The sequence below is a fragment of the Sapajus apella genome, unplaced genomic scaffold, assembly GCF_009761245.1.
Source record: "Sapajus apella isolate SASKATOON/1434 unplaced genomic scaffold, GSC_monkey_1.0 scaffold10, whole genome shotgun sequence".
Lineage (NCBI taxonomy): Eukaryota > Metazoa > Chordata > Mammalia > Primates > Cebidae > Sapajus > Sapajus apella.
The window spans coordinates 10,836,774-10,859,166 of NW_022436950.1; the positions used below are offsets into that span (position 1 = coordinate 10,836,774).

General features: G+C 36.7%; 1 protein-coding gene across 1 annotated transcript in view; it reads left to right on the forward strand.

Annotated features, from left to right (window-relative positions):
- Window positions 1-22,393, forward strand: part of PID1 (phosphotyrosine interaction domain containing 1) — a 244,209-nt gene that overhangs the window by 194,355 nt on the left and 27,461 nt on the right. The gene's annotated exons all lie outside the window — the stretch shown is intronic.

Consider the following 22,393-nt stretch of genomic DNA (forward strand, 5'->3'; position numbering starts at 1 on the left):
GCATCCTTTTTCTGTTATTATCATTTTTTTTAGTAATGTTTATTTCTTGAAGCATATTTTGCTCTGCACTTTCAGGGACAGGCCTCTTTCCCAGAAAACCTGGAGGAGTTGATATCTGTTGACAGAAATCAAATATCTTAAACATCATTAACGGAACAGATTGTGGCATTTGTTGAAGCTTCTTGTGCTGTCTTCATAAACAGGTTTACCATCTGACTTGCCATTTACAAGCCCCGTAAAACCTAAATGTAAATGTGACAGTTTGTCAGTCTGTAAGCCATTTATTTATGCTTTAATGATTTCTATTTTGAGGGAGTTTTAACAAGAATATATTTAATTTGGATGACGTAAGGAGGTAAGTATGGCCCCAGGATGGGAAAACATACCATTTCTTACAATTGTGTGTAAATGATATTGTTTATATGTATTTATACATACTGATTTCCTTGGACCATTTTGCAGCCTCTAAAATAAGGAAGTAAAGTTCATTTTAATAGAAACTTATTTTGTTTCAGGTTTATTCCCAGTCACCAAAAACTTTGAGAACCTAAATACCCTGGCTTTCTTCATAATTCTCCTAAATGATAAAAATGTATTAACCAACTTGGAGCAGGTTGTATTAACTTATTTTTAGTTAAATTCAATAAAGGTTTGTTTGGATCTATAATAATGTTTACAGATTTCTTTAGAAAGTAATTATTACTTTATAAAGTATAGTTCTGTTGTACTCCATGATGTCTGTACTTCCTACTGAAGATTTACAAGTTAGGCTAGGTGTTGTGCTAGCCTAACTTGTAAATCCCCCAAAATACATGGGGGATAGGGTTAGTTCTGTTGAAGACAGGAGAGTATACATTGTGTGAGAAGAGATGTTTTCTCCCAACTCCTGCAGAAGAGTAGAGCCTGGCAATTCATGAAACCACGATATAATTTTCCTCCTATTTTTTGATAAAGCTTAGTTTTCACAATACATTATCTCTCAAATGATTACCTGTAGCTAGTTGGTCAAATCCTAGCTTAAAGATGACAGCAATTACCCAATTTGTGAAGATAACCTCATTTTAGGCCCTGAAGTTTGTAATCACCTTGCTGAGTAGGTTTGTCCATCTTAATAACACTGGGATGATGCAGAGATGTTTTTTAAGCTTGGCTTCCAATTTCATAAGCACTTTAACACCTTTTAGAAGTTCCTATTTTCTCAGAAGATCTTTTTGAGATCTTTGATTAAACTCCTTTCTAGGTGTTCATGAGGGCATGTAAAGCCTACATCAAATCTGATGAGTACCTTGGCTTTGAAAGCAGCAAAGCACAACTGCCAAATACATAGTAATACATGTTTTTAATATAGCAACTTTAAAGGAAAGCCACAGCTAAAACCATCACTGAAAATGAAAATCTACCACTAGATTTGGACAAACTATTTATACTTTTATACGGTTAGCATACCTCTGGATATTAACATTATGATAGCAAAATTTGTTAGATATTTTAAAACTCCCATTTCCAACTAATTGCACATTATTTTCTCTTAGTTCATTATTGTTTATTTTTTTTTTTTAGAAATCTAGAAAAATGCCTGGCTCATAGTGAAACAGTGAGTTATCTTATTTGGTTCAAATTGATGGACTAAGTTATACTGTACCTTTGAAAATGCAAATTTTGCTGACACAAGGATAATGTAATCACTGTTTTATAAATTTGTATATGATCCCATGAGTACTCAAAACTGTAGAATGATACAGGACCATTTGAAAATATCAAATAAGAAAATATCTATATTATATCTATTAACTTTTGTAAGGATGGCATAGAAAATGATTTCCATTCTGTGAGAAAATATATTTAGAAATAAAACAAAGATTTCTATTTAAGAGGAGCCAATACAGATAGAATGAGTCATTGTTTATTTTTCACCGTAACATCTTTTACACCATTGATTACAGTGGTTTTAAAAACATGGTTGTGATGATAAACCAGGAAATGCTGAAGCTTATCTTTTACTATGGGCTTTCCTCAATAGATTCTTCTTTTCTAACTATATTGTTTCAAAGGTAGGATTAGAATTTTATCCTGGAGTTTTAATTACACCAAATAGAACTATACATGTATGAATCCATGTGTGGCAAAAAGATGATAAAACAAAGCGTTGTTACTTGTACATATATATATAGAGAGAAGATGTCATGGACTGGCCAGCTGGGCACCATCTGTTTTGTTTCCCCCATTTATAAAATGGGATAATAACAGTATCTACATCATAAGATTGTTATGAAATGACATAATGCATACAGAGTTCTTAACAGAGTGCTTGGCGCTTACCAAGTGCTCAGAGAATATTCAACAGTAACCACACCAAAGGCATCAGCAACAACCCCAACAAAAACACCTGGACAAAGAGAAATTCTCTTGCTTGAAGCAAGTGTGGTGTGATTATTTAAATGTTATGTTACTTTGAGGAGTATGAGGTGATACAATGGACTGTGGCAGGTGGGAATTGTAACTTCTTTTAGAGTCAGTTTAGAGTCAGTCCCTCTGGAAGCCCATGGGTGAAACTTTTCAACTCAGCAATGTCTCTAGTCTGACTTTTTTCCTTTTAAAAATGACAGTGAAAATACATTGAAAGAACATCATATCCTATTCTTCATCAGTATCAAGTAACATTTATTTGCCTAAAAAAGGAACCAAAAAATTAAATATTAACATACACATTTACTTTCTTTCATGGGATGTAATCTAAATATAGATGTAGATTTCTAAAAATTAAAACATGTCAAGCATGTACTAGTGAGCTGCAGTTGGATTATTTCAGGAGGTTTGTAGATGTCTGCAATGAAGAATCTGACTCCATTTCTTGATGTTTGATCATTCATAACTTTTAAGTCTTCTGCCCACATCTGGGTAAGTTGATAAGAAAGCCCTGGTGCTTTCCCCCTTGTGCCAGCAGAAAACCACACAGGGAATTCTTATCCACATCCCACCCACTAATCATTATTTTAAAACTCCAGCCTAGGCTCATTTTCTTGCTCCCTAAAGCCACTTCTATACCTGCTTTTGATGCGTGCCCTGCTCCCCAAAAAGGCCTCATTATGTGAATCAGAAACATTTTAATGCCCTCTTGGTATGAGGAATAGGGAGGCATCATCAGCCTCAACACTGAAACCAAATTTTGGGTGGAGGTCCATCTTCTTCCTTTGGAGGAGCCACAAAAATACTGGATATAAGTTTACAATCAGAGCTTCTTAGCAACATCTTGTGTGTTGTTTGTTCTAAATATTGTCAGAAGAAAACTAATAAGCAAGTCCTTACTTCCTCTATGAATCATATTGAGCCCTTTACATGGGTTATCTCATTTAATCCCCTCAACAGCCATTGATATAAGGATTCTTATTGTCCAATTTTCAATGATAAAACTAAGGTAAAGAAAGATCAAGTAACAGTCTTAATGTCACATAATTACTAAGTGGCCACTTGGGATTTGAGCCCAGGCAGCATGGTTTTAATGCATCCCTCTTCGTATAAACCTAACATACAATTTTTACAAACTATGAGAACAGTCATCCTTGTGTTTCCTGTTTTCAGTTCTCATGTATTTAGAAGATTACAGTGCATATTCAAAGCTCTGTGCATATTGCAGTCTCCAGCAAATCCTGTCAAACTGAGAGCAGGGCTGGACTTCTTTAATTTGTTTCCTTCAAAGCAAGCACTGGTGACCCTTAGAAGGTGACCAACAAATACTTCTAAAAGTAAAATATTATGCAGATATTCAGATATAAGTGCTTTCTGTCTTCTGTTTTCTTTCCCCTCTTGACTTCCTTTGTCAAACCGTTGGTTTGTGCTTGTGTGTGAAATGCGGGTCTTGAAAATTCAGTTTGAATAATAGAGAAGACTTTTTAAGAAAGTACACATTGAAAGGAAAATGTCATTTCTCTAATAAAGCAGTAATGATATCTTAGTACCTACCACTTCTCTGGCAGCTTGTAATACAGGCTGATTGGATTATACCTGTTTGTACAGATACCTACTTTTCCCATTCAGGTGGTGATGCCCAAGAATACAAAACCAGCATCTTACTGAATTCTGTATCCTCTCCCCCACTACTTTAACAGAATCTTTCACATATGGGCATTTCTCAGTATATGTTGGCTAAGTCGTTAAAGATTGTCAAACTAAGCCTAAAATGTATACGTTGTGCCTTGGAGAAATAGCCAGCGAGTACCTTACTGTTCTGTTTGCTTTATGCTCATCAACTTTGGTCTTTGCAGTGTGGTAGGACTGTTTTCTTCATTGCCTGAAGTCATAGGTGATAAGTTCTGGCACTGTGACTCAACCCCAGCCATCTGCAACATAACAACAGAACAGGCATCCCCTCCACTGTGCCTGGCGCCTCTACGCCTTACTGTCTAAAGTTCAAATCTTGGAACCCAAAACTCGCTAACCCTTGGGAGTGATATTTTTTAATGTTCTCACTGAGTTTATTACAAATTTACCTGATAATCTTTGTTTAAAAAAGAATATGGGAGAAAATATGACCCTACTTCCTCTCTCATCTCACCTAACAAACAAATAAACCCCTTCTCGTTAAAGAAAGGAAAGAAATTTTGATTATTATTGGTTAGGAGAGATAAAAATTTAAAAAGTCTTTTTCAAACTGGAGGTAGAGATGGCTAGATATTCTTCCTCAAAGAAAGAAAGAACAGAAGACATTGGGCTGCCAGGCAGAATTGGTAGGCACTGATTGGGTAAAGTACCGCCTGCATCACATTGTGGAAAGTGTTTACACCCAGTGGTCAGTGGTCAGTCCTGGGTTGGAATGCCAGTTTTTACTAAAAATAGTGGGCCCTCTGTGGGCAAATGACTTAACCTCTGTGGGTGTCTTTCTCTTCATCTACAAAACAGAGACACTAATTCTTACCTACAGGATTGTGAGAACATTGGATACAGCCTATAAAGTTCTTGCATTCTATAATCTGAACTCTGTCGGCCACTCCACCATTAGAACAGGTTCCTGTGTCCATGGAACATAATTGCTCTCAGCCACTTCATGCTGACAACATGGGGACTAGCCTAGCCTTCAGTTCCAAACTCACTTTTAACCTCAAGGAAGTCAGAAGGCTCTGCTACTAAGCTTTCCCCACGAATAGAAGGGAAACAGATGTACCCATTCTATACAAATACCTGTAACTGAAAAATTTACAGCATTTCTTATGATCACATTTCTAATTTCAAAGCCCCTTCTTGCAAAGAATAAAGAAGATAGGAGAGTGGCAGGAAGTGAGCAAACATTTGTTGAATATCTCCTAAGTGTCAGAAATGAATACAATATAGTTCTTGAAGTTGTATCCAAAATAATAATAATAATAATAACACAGTGGAAAGGAACCTTGACACCCTGATTGAATTACTTGTCAGTTTTCACAAAGTATGCATGTTTTCCAGAGGAAATCCTTTTTTGTTGAAGACAAACCAGAGTATTCATTACAGTCGAACAGTCTACTTTTGTAAGACATTTTGGGTTTTGCCAAGTGCCACTCTGACAAATAAAAGTGGGAGGTAGAGACAAACCTCACAAGCCAAGCATTAAAGAAAAACCCAAAAGCCACCAAGTTCCTGGCACTGCATAGACTTTCCCAACACACCAGGCCTCCCTGAGCCTCCCTGAGTCCTCCCCGGAAGTCCTCTCAAGCACAGCTCCCTTCTCAATGCCAGGCGCTGGGTAGTTTTGTTCTACAATTGTACATTACATGGAGCTCATTGCCATGGGCAGTTTTTCACAGCTGACCACAGCCCAGAGGGTGGCATCCAAGTGTTCCAGTCAAATGTGAGAGAAAGCACCTAGAGAGTGACTGTCCATAGAATGTACTGAGTGCAAACAGAGGGAATCTGTATCCTGGAAGCTACATGAGCACAGAGAATGGAGTCGCCTTGGGGATTTCAAGGAATGCTTTGGAACTGACTTTTGCTCTAAAGGGTGAATAGAGAGACCCCACCCCACCACATTGCACAGAATGCACAAGGCTGCTCCAGCAGCTGGAATAACATGATCAGAGGCCAAGGTGATAGGACACAGCACCGTGGGGCCCAGCAGGTGGAAGAGCACCCCAGAACTTCTTGTGTGTGGTCACATCTTGGAAGGGAGATGGATGCAGGCTGTGGATGGGAATATTTGCCATGCTGGGAATATAGACATTATCCTACAGAGGGGAAGGCCTGTTAGATCTCTCTCACCAGTGACTTCATGGAGGACTGGTGATGGATGGGGCAGATTGGTGTGGAGGAGGCAGGGAGACCAGTGACCAGTTAGAAAAGCACTGCGATCCTCCAGGGGATGGGCATTGAGGGTCTTCGGTGAGGCTATTGGAGTAAAGAGGATTGTCCAAGCTGCAATGGAGGGAAGTCAGTGGCCTCAATTTTACACAGGAAGAACAACTGAATGCAAACTTCACATTCCCCCTTCCTCTCCCTTCCTTGTCTGTACCTGACACATCATATGTAATCCTTCCAGGCCTTTCATAAGCCCATCATCCTTGTAATGATTTTATACTGAGACATTGAATTATTTAAAGGTAATATGGTTTGGCTCTGTGTCCCCACCCAAATCTCACCTTGAGTTGCGATAATCCCCAGGTGTCAAGGGCAGGACCAGGTGCAGATAATTCAATCATGGGGCAGTTACTCCCATGTTGTTCTCATGATAGTGAGTCAGATCTCATGAGATCTGATGGTTTTATAAGGGGCTTTTCCCTTTTTGCTCGGCATTTCTCCTTCCTGCCACAATGTGAAAAAGAATATATTTGTTTCCCCTTCTGCCTTGATTGTAGGTTTCCTGAGGTTCTCCCCAGCCCTGCAGAACTGTGAATCAGTTAAACCTGTTTCCTTTATAAATTACCCACTCCTGGGTGTTTTTTTTCATAGCAGTGTAACAGACTAGTACAGTAATGATGACGTATATTTAAAAATTCAGTTATAATCAGTTCCTATGTAGTTTGAAGGAATCTATAGAGAGGTTTGTGGGTGTTAATGAATTTCATATGGGTAGATCAGTCAAATCACACTTGGTATGAATGTAGTGATTTTCCTGCTGGCTTGCTGTGATGAAACTTTAGCCATTTGATTACTTAATGGAGGAGGATTACAGCTTAATATCCAGAATGGGGTCTTCAGCATGCATATGCTATGTCCTCAAAATAGAAACTGGTTCTTTTTCAAATGTCTGTCTCTGAGGAACCAGAGGATCAAGGGTGGAAAATTCTGAGTGTTTTCAAATACAACCCAAGTATCATCACACTTTGTAAAAAAGATTCAGCAAAATGAAGCAGTCACGGTGCCTCTGACTTCATCCAGAATATGGAAGCCGTTGTTGCATTCCCGGTGTTTGAGACTGTTTTTGCTATATAAAAATTAGAATGGTTTTCAGAAAGTGGCTGTTCTAAGTTCTTGGCTAGCTCCTACACATCCTTCACATTTTATCACAGGTGTTACCTCCTCTGCACAGCTTCCTTTGACTTTTCTAATCCCACTGAAATACCTCCTCTTTTTTGGCAAATTGTGTTGGTATTGCTTGTCATCTGTGTTCCTGACTAGACTGTGAGGTCTTTGAAGGCAGGGACTGTTTAATTTTTGTGCTTTCATCACCTAAACAGTGCCTGGTGTAGATTAAGCATTAGGTAAATGAATGGATAGAATCTCAGATCCTACCATATGCCAGCTCCTTTTGTGCTCATTTTGACAATTTAGTTCTGTTTGGTTTGTTGAGTTTTTCCCCCCCTCTTTTTTTATGTGTGTGTGGCTTAAAACATAATTAGCCATGCTTTTTTCCTTTCAACAGCAATTGTGTTAAAAGTAGAAAAGTTGTTGGTGAATCATGCGGCTTTCCTTGGGTTACATAAAGAAGTATAAATGATACTATTTCCATACTTATGAAATGTTTTACGTGGGGGTCTATGTTTACATCAATAGCTTACTGTCAAGCATACAAATTACTTTCATCCACTACTGGCGAATCCATTTGACCACTGGTGTAGAACCTTTGGAAATGTGTTGCAATAGACCATGTGGTGGTGAAAATGGTAACTGCAGTTAGCTGCATTTATCACGCAGGTTCATGCCTTACATAAATCTCTGATTTTTAACCTTGCTGTTTTTTTTTTTTTTAAATCACAAAAGACACATTTGTAGCTTTGATTTAAAAAAATACCCTGAAAAAACTTTTCTTAAGAGGAAATAATGACCTCAATAAACCTTGAACAAACTTCCTTACGGTTTAAATTATTTACATTTAAAAATTGATGTGCCCGTGTGTGCCTGTGTGTGTATTTGTACTTTACTTTGATGTGAGAGTGTAAAGTGAGAAGCATTTAAGAAATTGTAATATAAATAGCATTAATATTCCATATGACAGCAAATACTTCCAGCACACAATGAGGCCAGCAGTTTCTACTTTTCACTTAATCTTTCTGCAGGATCTAATTGGTCACAACAGTGGGAGAAATAGTCACTGGTATTGCTAATAATGTATGTCGTATCTCCTTTGCTTTGGAGAAGAAATTTTTTTCCTACCCCACCTAAAAACCAGACTAGAACTTAACTGTATTTCTCAAAGGAAGGCAGCTCTAGAATCCTGGATTTTGGCTGGTGGTCAAAAGAAGAGTTTCCTTCAGGTTCTCAAATGAATAGTTTAAAGTGAAAGCAAAGTTTCCGAAAGTCCTGGGCACTTACCATTTAGCCAAGGTCTTTTTTGCCAAGCACCTTGAGAATGTGCTGTTCATCTGTGCAAGCTGTTAAAGTAAGAAGCAAACTATCAATATGGGGCCAGTGATTGGCATCTGGTTATCACTCTCTTGAGCCTGCCTCACTTAAAAGGCTAATCCAGGCTCATTAAATTTCACAGTTTTCATAGCCACCATCTGTTCGCTACAAGAAATTGCCATACCATTCCATGACTCCAGCATATTTTCCATTATGCTGGCTTCATATAGTCTACATTTATGGGCTCCCTTTGGCATCAGCATCCGAGACAAGTAGGTTTCATTTCTCCTTAATTATGCTTTTACTCCAGGGCTTTAGTTTAGAAGATTCCAGTATGATCATGCTCTACGACTTCCTCAAACTTCTATTTATCGAAGAGAAAATGGCTGCAGTTTAAATAATTTTAAGGCATTACAGTACTGGGCAGTTGCAGTGTGGCTCTTGAACACAAACAAATATGCTTTTTTACCTATTAATATGGCAATTTTTGATAAAAATTAGATAATTATGAATTTAATGAATTAATCCTTGGGACAATTAATTGTGTTTTGAAGAAGTTAAAAAGTTCAGTGCTTACTGTTCAAAAAATTTCTTGAAAAACAATAATGTATATGCAGCTCAGACCATTTCCTTGTGTTCTAAACATCGTGGCTGATATACAAACTCAGCTCATCCGAAACTTGATTCATCATTTCTCTTCCTAAATTGTTTCTTCTTCTGTGAGTGGCACTACCCACTACTCAGTCAAATCCCTGCTATGATGATCATGCCCATTTAGTCAATCATGAACTAGCTGAATTTTACTTCCCATCCCTTTCTTTTGTTCCTGGCTCCCTATTTTGTACCATCATCCTCTTTCACTGTAACCACTGTGATAGCCTCTTACCTTGCTTCTCGGCCTCCAGTCTCTCCAATCCATTTACCTCATTGCATTCAGAAAAATCTTCCTGAAATAAAAAGATCTGTGCATGTTATTTGCCTTCTTGAAACACTTGAGTGGCTGCATTATTAGAATTGCAGTAAAAAGTAACTTTCTACATGTGACTTATAAACTCATATTCCTTTTCCAGAATCAACATTTTCTCTTACCCTTTTCAGTTCTTCAGACTTTTGCTTTGAATATTTTACTCCATGGTGATTCTCTGATCCCCTGAGTCTGAGTCTCGAGCTCTCCTCTGAGGTCTTGCTTCTCCTAACATAGAACCTAACAGAAAAACCATAGAAATAGACAAAGAAGGTCATTATATTATGATATAGGGATCAACTCATCAAGAATATATAACAATTATAAATGTATATGCACCTAGCATCAAATCACCGAAATATATAAAGTAATTTTTAATAGATCTAAAGAGTGCTATAGAATGCAATACAGTAATAGTAAGAGACTTCAGTACTTCACTTTCAGCAGTGGATAGATCATCCAAGCAGAAAATCAATGGGGAAACAGTGGATTTTAATAGCACTTTAGACCAAATGGACCTAACAAATATATATACAATCCTCCATTCAACAGCAGCAGATTACACATTCTTCTGTAGCACACATGAAATATTCTCCAGAATAGATCATATGTTAGGCCACAAAACAAGTTTCAACTTAAATTTTCTTCAAATTTAAGAAGATTAAAATAATATCAAGTAACTTTTCTGACCATAATGGAATGAAACTAGAAATCGATAACAGGAGGAATTTTGGAAAATTCTCAAATCCAAAAAAAATGAAACAACATGCTCCTCAGTAACCAATGGGACAAAGAAGAAATTAAAAGAGAAATTTAAAAAAATCTTTAGACAAATGAAATTGAAAACACAACATACCAAAACATACAGGATGCAGCAAAAGAGTCCCAAGAGGGAAGTTTTACAGAAATAAATGCCTACATTTAAAAAAAAAAAAAAAAAGAGATCTCAAATAAACAACCTAACATTGTACTTCAGGGAACTAGAAAAAGAAAAACAAACTAAGTCTGAAATCAGTAGAAAGAAGGAAATAATGAAGATAAGACCAGGAGTAAATGCAATAGACACTAAACAGACAGTAGAAAAGGTCAGTGAAGCTACGCGTTTGGTTCTTTGAAAAGGCAAACAAGATCAGCCTACCTTTTGCCAGACTAAGAAAAAAGAGAGAATACTCAATACTGTAAATGAAATTCGAAACAAAAGAGGAGATGTTATAATAAATACCACTGAAATACAAAGGATCATAAAAGACTACTATGAACAAATTATTTGCCAACAAATTGGATAACATAGAAGAAATGAATAAATTCCTAGGATCTGCCAAGACTGGCAAGAAGAAAATGAAAATCTGAACAGACAACAGGTAAGGAGATTGAATCAGTAATAAAGAAATTTTCTATCAAAGGAAAGCCCAGAGCCAGACGACTTTGCTGCTGAATTCTAACAAATGTTTAAAGAACTAATACCAATATTTTTAAACCTCTTCCACAAAGTTGAAGAAGGAATAATTTCATACTCATTTTATGAGGCCAACATTAATCATCATTCTATTCATTACTAAAATCACACCTTGTGTGATTTTAGTAATCATTATCACCGAAATCACACAAGACCTCCAAGAACAGATAATGATGGATCAGTATTCCTGGTGAATATAGAGGCAAAAATCCTCAACAAAATACTAGCAAATGGAATTCAACAGTGCATTAAAAGGATTGTTAATCATGATCAAGCAGGATTTATCCCTGGGATACAAGGATGGTTCAATATACACAAATCAATATATGTTTTACAATGTATTAACAAAATGAAGGACAAAAGCCATAAGATCATCTTCAGAGATGCAGAAAAAGTATTTAACAAAAAAATACATTCTTTTCTGATAAAAACTCAACAATTTAGTCTCAGAAGGAATGTACCTCAACATAATAAAGTCCATATACAGAAAGCCCACAGTTAACATCATTCTCCATGGTGAAAAGATGAAAGCTTTTCCTCTAAGAACAGGAATAAAACAATGATGTCTACTCTCACCATTTCTACTCAGCATAGTACTGAAAGTTTTAGCTAGAAAAATTAGATAAAATATATTAAAAGTGTTGAAATAGGAAAGGAAGAAGTGAAATTACCTCTATTTGCTGATGACATGATCTTATATGTATAAAACCCTGACAATTCCACCAAAAAATCTGTTACAACTGATAAATAAATTCAGTAAAGTTTCAGGATACAAATTAGCACACAAAAATTAATAGTTTCTTTAACAGTGAGCTGTCTGAAAAAGAAATTAAGAAATCATCCTATTTGCAGTATGTGTCAAAAAATAGGAGTAGATTTAACTAAGGAGATGAAATATCTGTGTGTGGAAAACTGTAAAACACTGATGAAAGAAATTGTAGACAACATGAATGCAAAGGTATCTTGTGTTTATGGATTGGAACAATTAATATTATTAAAATATTTATACAACCTGAAGTGATCTACAGAATTAATACAATTTCTGTCAGAATTCTAATGTCATATTTTTCAAGGAAATAGAAAATATAATTCTAAAATTCATATGGAACCATAAAACACCCCAAATAGCCAAAGCAACCTTGAGCAAAAAGAACAAAACTGAAAGCATCATGCTATCTGACTTCAAAATCTATTACAAAGTTGCAGTAATCAAAACAGCATGGTGTCAGTATAAAAAGAGATACATTGGCTACTGGGACAAAATAAACAACCTAGAAATAATCCCACCAATTTATAGTCAATTGTTTTTTGATGAAGATGCCAAGAATACACAATGGAGAAAGACAATCTTTTCAATCAATGCTGTGGGGAAAACTGGTTCTCCACATGCGGAAGAATGAAATTGGACCATTATCTCACATCATATACAAAAATCAATTCAATATGGATTAAAAACTTAGAGAAAAGCCTGAAACTATAAAACTACGAGAAGAAAACATAAAGGAAAAGTTCTACAACATTTGTCTGGGCAAAGATTTCTTGGATATGACCCCAAAAGCACAGGTAATAAAAGGAAAAAAAATATAAGATTGCATCAAAATAGCATCTGCACAGCAAGGAGAACAATCAGTAGAGTGAAGTGGCAATCCACAGACTAGGAGAAAATATTTGCAAACCGTACGTCTGATAAGAGGCTATAATCCAAAATGTATAAAGAATTCAACCCAATAACAAGAAAAAAATTACTTAATTATAAAATGGACAAGTGACTTAAATAGACATTTCTCAAAAGAAAACACACAAATGGCCAACAGATATATGAAGAATCTCTCATCACTAATCATCAGGGAAATGCAAATTAAAACCACAATGAGATATGACCTGGTAAAATGGCTATTTTAAAAAACGACAAATGATAAGGAGTGTTGGTGAGGGTTTGGAGAAAAGGGAAATCTTGTGCACTGTTGGTGGGAATATAAATTAATACAGCTATTATGGAAAACAGTATGGAGGCGCCTCAGAAAACTAATGTTAGAATGACCATTTGATCCAGAAATTCCACTTCTTGGTATATATCCAAAGGAACTAGAATCAGCATGTAAAGAGATATCTGTGATCTCATATTCATTGCAGCATTATTTACAATAGCCAAGTTATGAAGCCAACCTACATGTCCATTATCAGATAAATGGATAAAGAGAATGTGGTATATATATACAATGGAATACTATTCAGCCTTTAAGAAGAAGGCAGTCCTGTCATTTGCAGCAGCATGGTTGAATCTGAAGAACATTATGCTAAGTGAAATGAGCCAGGCACAGAAAGACAAATACTGTATGATGTCATCCATATGTAAAATCTAAAAGAGTTAATCTCGTAGAAGTAAAGAGTAGAATGGCGGTTACCAGAGGCTTGGGGAGGGAGAGATAGGGAATGGGGAGATATTCACCAAAGGGTATAAAGTTTTAGTTAGACAGGAGGAATATGTTTTAGTGATCTATTGCACAGAATGGTGACTATAATAAATAATAATGCACTGTATATTTCAAAATTGTGAAAAGAGTAGTTTTTAAATATTTTCACCACAAAAAATATGTAGCCAGGTGATGGATTTGTGAATAAGCTTGATTTAATTATTGTAAAATCTAAATATGTATCATAATTGTGTACCCCGTAAATATATACAATTATTATTTGTCAATTAAAAATAAAATACAAATAAAGAAAAATCAACTGGAGGGAAGAAATAGGACCTAAGTGATTGTAAGTGTTGTTTGTATCTGTGCATCGTTCCCTCCCCCTAAGCTCTATATGACCAGGGACTCTGTTCCCTGTCACAGTCCTAGTACCTAGCATAATGCCTGGCACATGTTATGTGCTCTGTAAATATTTATTGAGTGAAATAATGTTCACTTTTGGGAGATGATGTAAGGTGAGGTAAAAATGTCATTCAACAGATTTTGCAATTTGTGTATCAAGTTATAGTTACTAGAATCCTCATGAGAAGTAAATGCATCATGGCACTTGCATAGAAAACTTGCTAGCTGAGACTATTTGATTTAATTTAGTGTACAATTTTGAACTCCTATATTATAGCTTGGTGGAAAGTACATGGAAATTTGATTAAGAAAATCTTGGGTTCAAGCCATGGTGGTATCCCTAGACTGTGGAACTGGACAAGTCAGGTTGCTTTTCTGATACTCAGTTTTTTCCTCTGTTAAATGGAGGTGATAATGACAGTGAAATATACGCATGACGTTATATGTGAAAACACCTAACCTTGTGCCTAGCACATAATAGGTATTCAGTGATGCTTTCATGTATTGCCATGAGTGAGCTAAGATACACTGATGTTTCATATTGGTCAAGATGCTTCAGTTTTTGTTTTTTGTTTGTTTTTTTTCATGAATTTGAGTCACTGTGTGGGACATAATTTACCAATTCTAATTTTGTGTGCTCATTTTTACTTTAAAATGCATAATACAACTTGAACTAACTCAGCCACACATCCCCATTTCCATCAGGTCCGTTCTGTTTCTCATGCACTACCTCACTTCTCATCCATTTTGTTTTTTGTATTTTATCCTATAGAAAACACTCAGGGATAGGGACAACTCTGTCTCTAAATTATCTTGGATTTTTCGTTTTGTTTGCTTTATTTGGAGCTCAAGAATCTTGAAATAACTTCAAATTTATGTTTAAAAAATTTTATTGACACTGAAGAAACACATTAGTGTTCTTCCCCTAACAGGCAATTCCACATTTGTCTCCTCTTTGACGTATTATCACGCTTTTCTTTGGGCTACATCACTTTCCATGGACTTCTGAAGCTCTCTAAATCTTTAAGATGTGGTTTTGGAGCTTTTCTTCTTTGTAAGCATATTCATGGTTGACAAATATATCTCAAGGACATGCTACAATCAGTGGTCGGGAAAAAAATATTCTGTCTTTGCCCTCACATTTTTTTCAAATTATTACTCTCAATTTAATTAATGCAATGAATGTGATCGAAGGCACGTTTGTTGACTTAGCATTCTTATCAAGTTTCTTTGAAAGTGCAGTGACAGAGAGGTTGAATAAAAATGAGATGCTGGCCAAAAGCTGTAGTTTTAAAATACATGCTCAAGAGAACCGCTGAGAGAGTCACAGAATGCATGATGCATGCCAGCAGGGGACGGCTGTCATATGGACATCTTCACGGTATAACCAGTTCACCCTTTTGAACCCTCATGTAGCCAAAAGAGAACCCTGTGTCTCCACACTAGCACTTACCTGAGGTGTAATCAGCATCTGTGCTGCAGTGTACCCTCTCTGCTGGAAAACAAATAGCTAGGACAAGACACAACAAAGAAACAGAGGAATGCCATTGGAAAGTTCCTGAACCCATCTCTTTTTCAGAATGTGGTATTTTCCCTTAAAGAAATAGAACATACTGAAAGCTGTCACTAAAAATGCTGGATGTGTTTTTTTATTGATTTTGTAAGCAGACTTCCAGTAATAGTTTATTGCATATTCATTTTGGGATGATGTAATGTAGCGTAAAATTGAGAAGAAACTCTCTAGAGTCTGTTTGTCCATGGAAAAGCAGTGCATTGCAAGCCATGAAAATTGTATTTATTCTGGCTTCTCTTCTACCTACGGGACACACAGCCATTCACCATAGCACAATTGACCTTGTTAATAGTATACTGCCTTGGAGGAAGAAAGGCTTTGCATTACTAATTGCCTTTTTAATTCTTTTGTAAACATTTAGGTCAGCACAGTATCATTGTCCCATTTCTGACAAATATTGAATACTGATTTTAAGCATCTTCTGCTCCTGTCTGGCTTTTAAGGAATGTGGAGGTAGAACGCTGTGTCTATTCTCTTTGCAATCATAGTTTTCAGAAGAGAATTATCCTTAGGTATGTAATCTCAAATGCCTTCTTAACATCCCCCCGTAAAGTTGAAACAAAAACAACACTGATAATTCTTAAAGCTAACCAACTCTATCAACTCACAGAATCTGCAATATTATTTTAATTAGGTTCTCCCATATTGGTGATATTTCTGATATACTATTTGGGTATTTTACTTGCTAAGTTATATTTTTTTCATAATTTTAGTTATCACAATGTCAAAAATTTTCTCATTCAGTTTCAATTCTGTTTGCAGTGTGTATCTTTATTTTGATAAAGCAAAATGCAGAAGCTTGTTTGCAGTTGTAGAAAGAAGCAGCACTAGACAAATGAGGAAGAAAAATTAGTAGGGTTTTTTTTGAGATGGAGTCTGACTCCGTCACCCAGGTTGGAGTACAATGGTGCAATCTCAGTTCACTACAATCCACCTCCTGGGTTCAAGCCACCTTCCCACGTCAGCCTCCTGAGTAGCTAGGATTACAGGCACCTGCTATCATACCCAGCTAATTTTTATATTTTTGTAGAGACAGGGTTTTACCGTGTTGACCAGGCTGGTTTTGAATTCCTGACCTCAGGTGATCTGTCCTACTAGGCCTCTCAAAGTGCTGGGATTACAGGCATGAGCCACCGTGCCCAGCCAGTGTTTTTTTTTTTTTTATTAATTAATTAATTAATTAATTAATTTTTTTTATAATTTATTTATTTTACTTTAGGCGCATAGTATATCTGGCATTTCTCCCCATGTTATCCCTCCCCACCCTTCCCTCCCTCCCTATCCCCCGCTGTCTCTCTCTCCCCTCCACCCCCGCAACTGCCCCCTGTGTGTGATGCTCATCTCCCTGAGTCCACGTGTTCTCTTTGTTCAACACCCATCTATGAGTGAGAACATACGCTGCTTGGCCTTCTGTTACTTTAACTTTTATATCATTCTGGTTTGCTATGGGTGTTTTGTTTTTTGCTTCTTGTGTTATAATAGTGGTATTCAACACATCTTGAGGTCAGCAAAAATAATAATTTCTGTAATGATAAAGTGGCTTATATTACTTTCCTTTTGGAGTTTTTAACATCCTAGAAAAATGCTATGTCAGGTAAAGCCAACAATCCTTTGTTGGAATAGATACTTTGTGTCTTCTGGTTACATAAGGACCCGGTGGTCCTGTCTCTCTTTTCTTCACCTCAGGGCATGAAAAATCAAGAAATATGAATCTCTAATATTAGAGGATGAACGACTAGGGACACTGAAGTAGAATTATATTAATCATACTGGCAGTGCACTTTATTACCCTGGAAATTGATTTTAGCAAGAAATGTGTGAATACCTTTTGATTATCAGATTGCTTGGTGGTTGCCTTGGGAAGCGGGTGGTGGTGGGGGAAGCCAAATTAGGTGAAAGGGCTTTAGTCAAAGAAAAATGTATATTTTTATTTTTGTTTATTTATATTCTGGGTTCTAGTCGAAGAGAAATATATTTTTTTATTTTTTGAAAGAGATTTATTTATACTACGTTATGCTGAGGCCTTATTGATTTGCTCCATTTAGCATCTCAGAGTTTAGGTTGCTAAAGACAGATCAGTTAATCATACGAATTACTCCTTACAAGAGGGATATGTTCAGAGATTGAAGGCAAGTCAGTAGTGTAGCTAACAGAAGCAGCATGTATCAGTTATCTAAGACCACAATATTGCTGTGTAACAAGTCATCCCAAAACTCAGTGGCTTGCTTGTGGCAATCTTGCGGCCATAAATGGCAAGGGTTTGGCCATTAATTGGGGCATGAGTCATTAGTCATCTAATCTTCCAGAGGTTGGGGCTTTACTCTGTGGCTTTTATATTCCTTAATATTCTTATCTTTTGGCTAATCTGGATCCAGGAGCTACGAAAAAGATTCTTGAGACCAGCCACTGAGATTTCATTTGGACATGGGGAGCAGTACCCATGAATAGATATCCTCTACCACTCAGAATAACCAGATGATATATAGTACACAAATGACTTGCCTTTTCTGGGTAATGAAGGGTTAATTGAATGTGCGATTTCTCTGGATTTGAATCCAGCTCTTAACAACCAGCTGCGTCCACTTGGGCAGGCAATTCACTCACTCAGCCTTAACTTGCTCCTATGTGAAATGGGAACTTTGATTTACAAGATTAGTATTGAGTATAATGCCCTATGTAGACATGTTTTGGAAACTTTTAAAGCACTCCAAATAAGTTATTATATTGAAATCAGGCTGTGTGCCTAAGAATGTTCAAATCCAGCCTCTATGGTGGTATGCTTGGCTTTATCCTGCTTTACACAGCAAAATTAGTAGATATATTTTTAAGTTTGTTTAAATATGAGTACGATGTTATCTTCGATGTACCACATGCTGTATTCTGTGTGTCAAACCAAAAACATATTATAAGTACAGATAACTTAAAAGATACAAGTATCTGGTTTTCTTTTATTTGGCTTTTATGATCAAGAAAAGTCATGGTTACGGTCAGAATCAATTTCCAGTGATCCACATGTAGATTAATCAAATGGGCATATACCCGAGGCAACTCCACTTTTTATCTTTTTCCTGGCAATATTTTCTCCTCTGCTTATTTTTCAGCTTTCTCCTCCAAATTGTGGCTTGGTGGGACAAAAGGAAAAGCCTTTTAAACATGTTAAATTACTCTTGTTTTTCTCACTCTACCTTCCTCAGGGAAAGTTGAAGGAGAAAAGTCACAAGTAGAAAGGCTGGTATTAGAAATAAATTGTAGGAAGTCAGCTGCCCATGGGGAGATGGAAAGGTTGCAAAAGGAGGCCATGTTAACGGAGCCTGAGTTGCTTCAAATCTCTTCTTGCATCAGGCAGCCATGCATGGTTTCACCAGATATTGAAGGTCTGTAAACTCTGAGAGCATGAGCACCAATGATGAATGGTAGGTGTTAAGAGACCACAGTGGAGTTCACAGTACCTAGTCAGTCACCATGTCTTAGTCTATCACTGTCTTTGAAGAATCTGGTGTTCTCCCTCTTCTTCATTTGCACTGATACTGACCTCTGTTGAGGTACTCATGTCTGCATCATAACTTGACTTTATCTTCTAGTCTGTGTTAAAAGACACCAACTTTCAGAAAAAGACAAAGTCTTGACTCTTATATGAAATGAACATGAGTCAGTCATTTTTTCTGTTAATAGTCACCAATCCATGAGGGAGCTATGCAGATGCTATAACCAGTTCTCCAGGAAAATCCGAAGCGAAGATTTATTGATAGGGCAGGAATATTGAAATGAATGTACAAATTGAGTAAAATTCTCCCCCACTCCCAAGGCAGAGGAAGGGGCATAGGCAGTCACTCAAACTGCTCTGAATGGTACAGAATATGCTTGCATACACACACACACACACACACACACACACAAATTATTTTGCATTGCTGTCATTTACCTACAGCTTATGAAATTGCAGCAGTTGTAAAATACTCCCATGTAACCACAATCAGATAGCCTGGAGGGGTTCTCTATAGTCTAGACAATGCACCATATTCTTATCAAAGCACAACGTTAACATTTTTCCCTATGACTGGCTGGTCACATTGCAGTTGACTTTGACCACTACCACCAAAATAAACTTGTATAAACAGTTTTCAACGTTTGACTCATTCCCACCAAATGTTTTTTGGCTTTCCATCATGGATTCTATCTAGTGTGACGTCTTCCCAGTTATCTGGTCCCTTGATAATCTCTTTCATTTTCAGCATCACATGCCACTTCTCCTCAAAACACAAACCCTACTCCAGTCAGGTGAGCTTCTCCACTCCACATTTGCATATGATTCTTCCTTCAGCTAAGCTTTACGCAGGTCTCTCCTTTGTTAAAAAGGTTATGGTGCCTTATTAAGCCTGATCTTTTCTGATCCTCTGTTGGGTGTATCAGTTGTACTGAGCAAACCGTCAATTACTTGCATTATTGGGGTTCACTTTGTGTTTGCTGATTTCAGTTTGATTGCAAGCTCTGTTCTTGTGATATCCCATCCTGCCTAATAGCATTATGAGCATATAAAGACCACCTGTTATATACTTCCTGCTCTGGAATGATCCAATCTTTGGTTACCATCCACTGGTGTGATTAGAGCAAGAATTGAATAAATGAGGAGAGACAGGGAAAATTTTCATTTCTTAAAGTCGTTCTAAGATTCAAAGCCCTTTCCTGAATCTTAATTCTAAAACCTGCTCCCAGGAGATCCCAAAACGTTGTCATGAGTTTGTCTTGACTGATGTTTGGGCTCTCCCTGATTGCTGGGTTTAATTTTAGAAAGAATGTACCTAAGGGGAGCAGACAATCACTTGATATTTTATTATTAAGCCCCTTCAGAGCAACTGTTTGAGTAACAACTATAAACCACAAAATTACATTTTATATTGTGTCCAAAAACAATAGACCGGTTTGGAAAGCAAAATGTTAACTTCTCTCAGTGCAAAGTGAAGTGAGTTGGGAACTCCAGCAGGATAAGAGAGGGTAGCTGAGGCTGTTCCCTGGGCTCACTGGGGGAGACCGTCCTTTAAGCCTCATGCAGTCCCTGGGGTTGGCAGGTGCCACAAGTTCTAGTTTGGATTACAGCAAAGGAGAGGATATGATTTTTCTCTTCCTTCATGAAGGCAGAAATTTGTGTCTGTTTTATTTGCTTCTGTCTTCATATGTCTGTAACAGTTCTGCCTTATTTTAAGTGCTCAGTAAATGTTTGCTTTTGAATAAACAAATCCTTGTTTTTCATTCTCTAATCAGTGTAACATATTTATAGTTTCTGAGTTTATAGCTTTTGAAAATCAAGTTTTGGTGGAATTCAAATAAAACTGTTTTCTCTAATCGAGAAATTCAAACAAGAAACCCAGTTATATGAGAACTGTCCACTCATGAGAAAAAGAATTGAAGCCAAACATGACATGTATATGACATATTTGTGTACATTTATATGCCTCACATTCATTTTGATTGATAGAAATCTGCCTTCTACCTATAAGTGGTTATGTTTATAAGTGTTCTGTTAGGTTCTTGTGGCACAGCCTTTTGTTGCTGTAAATTATAGTTGACTAAAACCTCACAAAATTATTTGCTTATTAAATACAGCTTTCATAATGATTATACATGGCACATAGAATAAAACTCATTTGAGACAAAGCTTTGTTTTAATATTGGAGCCTTTTATTTTAAAAAATCCTAGTTATAAAAGAAACTTTCAAATGACTCAAAGTAAAAATCTGCTATATTAATTATTCTTGGTCCACTATCAATATCCACATTGAGCTAGCTCCTGAAATGCTTATTGAATACCTTTTTTCCTCATGTCAACTATAAGCCGGGCTGCCTCCAGGTAGTTTTCAGGCCATTTTTTTCCTTTCTGCTTGAAATGAACATTTCCCAAACGTCAAATTAGAAATAGATTTCCAAGTAAATTTATTTCATGTATGAGGGCTTCTGGAAGAGAAAGTAAACCAGCACATAAATCTGTCTTAAAAGCAGCAAGTACTTTATTGATCCCTGTTTGTTTAAAAAAAAAAAAAAGCAACAACTCTCTAAGCCAAGTCCCATCTAAAATAAGTTAGGTAGAAAGATCCTTAGTAGCAGTAGAAATGATCAATCAGCTCTTTAGAGCAGTAAAAACTTACTATGAAATCGTATTGCTAAAAATCTTAGTTAAAATTAAACTATCTTTAAAACAGAATATATTTACTTGGAGAATTTTCCCTTATATCCAGTGTTATAAAGAAGTCTGAAATTCATTTGGTGCAAACATTCATAGTATATTTTATTGTATGGGATTCTTTTTTTCCAGGGGCCTCAAGAAGATGAAATTTAGTTTGTACATTCCTCTGGGTAGTTGTAATCTTTGGGTCCACATATATAAATTATAATTTATATATAAATTTATAATGCCTTTACATATGAAGGCATTATAAATGCCTTCATATGTAAGCTGTGTGTATTCCTGTCATGGAATATTTTGGCACTATAATGTTGCCAAACCACTTTAGTAAAATTTGGAAATAGAGAAGTGGAGGACATGGACTATCCAGTGTCCCTTGGATGGGACCAGCAATGACAGCCTGAGCAAGGACATTCTTGGGCGTCTGTCAGCCCTGGAGCCCACACATTTCCCTGTCCATCAGTTGAGCTGGGACCAAAGGACACTCCAGACCAGAACACTAGGCAGCTGGGAATTTTTTTTTTTTTTGAGATGGATTTTCACTCTCATTGCCCAGGCTGGAGTGCAGTGGTGTGATCTCGGGTCACTGCAATCTCCGCCTCCGTGTTGAAGCGATTCTCCTGCCTCAGCCATCCGAGTAGCTGGGATTACAGGCATG